Source organism: Octopus bimaculoides, chromosome 2 (genome assembly GCF_046866305.1).
Source record: "Octopus bimaculoides isolate indiv1 chromosome 2, ASM4686630v1, whole genome shotgun sequence".
Lineage (NCBI taxonomy): Eukaryota > Metazoa > Mollusca > Cephalopoda > Octopoda > Octopodidae > Octopus > Octopus bimaculoides.
Genome location: NC_142929.1, coordinates 24,420,092 through 24,421,849, shown reverse-complemented (window position 1 = coordinate 24,421,849; position 1,758 = coordinate 24,420,092). Strand labels below are relative to the sequence as shown.

The 1,758-nt window shown below is 32.5% G+C and overlaps 1 pseudogene; it reads left to right on the top strand.

Moving 5' to 3' along the window:
* The first annotated feature begins 627 nt into the window (after positions 1-627).
* On the top strand, positions 628-794 carry LOC128247141 (U4 spliceosomal RNA; annotated as a pseudogene).
* Positions 795-1,758: the final 964 nt, after the last annotated feature.

Here is a 1,758-nt window from a genome sequence, read left to right as displayed (position 1 = left end):
TCCCTTAATTATGTTTATATATATATATATATATATATATATATATATATATATATATATATATATATATATATATATATATATGGCGCTGTCGTGGCTGTGTAGTAAGAAACTCCTTCCCAACCACATGGTTCCCGGTTGAGCCCCACTGCGGGACACCTTGGGCGAGTGCTCCTACTATGGCCTCGGGCCGACAAAAGCCTTCTGCGTGTATATATGTGTGTGTGTGTGTGTATGTTTGTGTGTGTTTGAGGTCGATTTCGTCGACTAAAAGGCCAATATCAAAAGTTAATATTTATACCCATTGAAAAGTGCCTGTTGTATTAGAATTATTGCTTTTTGTTTTTGCGCTCACCTTGCGCCCATGGTTAACCTAATATTGCTTACTTAATTTTGCTTTCATCTTCAGCTTTGGCCTTTTCTGCTTTTTTTTATGTTTGTTTTATTTTTGTTTCTGGTAAATTGAAATGTAGACAGAGAGTGAAAATATTCGGAGATGAGAGTAACGCAGATACATTGACATGAATAAAAATGAAGAGATAAAGTGACCGATGTAGACAAAGAGAAGTCAATGAAATTACAAATGAAGAGGTGTAAGAAAGAGATAAAGGTAAAGCTTTGCGATAAAGCTTTGCGCAGAGGTGGTACCATGGCCAATGAGGTAAATCCAAGGCGTGGTTATTGGAAGTTGTAAACAATATACTCACACACACACATACAGACACACACACACACATACACACACACACATAGATATGTATGTATATATAAATATTGTTGAGTCGTCAAACGAATTGAAAGGAGTATATTATATAAATGCAATTATGGAAAGTTAAAACTGGCAATTTCGTAATTTTAAGGGACAAATAATAAAATTCATAAAGAAATATCAATGTGAAAATATCTATCGGGAGGCAATGAACGCGTACCAAAATATTGCTTAGTAAATAACGAACGTATGAATTCACGCTTTCAACATCTTAGAATTTCAATCAAACAAAAGACCAAATATCACTATATAAGGAAAATGCAGAAGTTAACAGATTAAAATATCATTATAAAAGGAAAATGCAAAAGTTTAGTCGAAAATATTGATAAAATGTAAATAATGTATAATGTGTATTGTTTTCTTTCAGTATTAAATTTTTTCTTTCTGTATTTTATTATATACATTGTCTGATATTTAAGACGGAAGAAGAGAACAAATGCTAGCAACTGCTAGTTTTTAATCTACACAGAAACTGAGATAATTTCGGAAAAGTATAACAATTTATAATTAAAATTTAAACTCAAATATCGTGTTGTAGACAATGGTATAAAATGATTATGAGGAACTTTTACACAAAAAGTAGATCTGACGAAACATGAGTTCAATCAATTATGACTAGAGATTCGGTTATAATAATATAATTAAGGAAATATGATACTCTATAAAAAACAAATTAAATCATGTGATTAAAATTTAAATGAATGTACGTTAATATATGTTTCAAATATAACCATGATATGCAAGTTTATTTGAAAACTGAACTCGAAATATCATCCCATATGTGAAGGCGCATGCTCAGTGGTAATAACTTCGGGCTCACAATCATAAGGAAGTGAGTTCGATTCTCGGACCGAGCTGTGAATTGTGTTCTTGAGCAAGAAACTTTATTTCACATTGTCGCTGTTTACTTCTTTGTAGAGATGTGTTTCGACGTCATGGTTCCAAGGTGTATCGGCCTTTGCCTGCCCCTTGTATGACATCGGTGACGT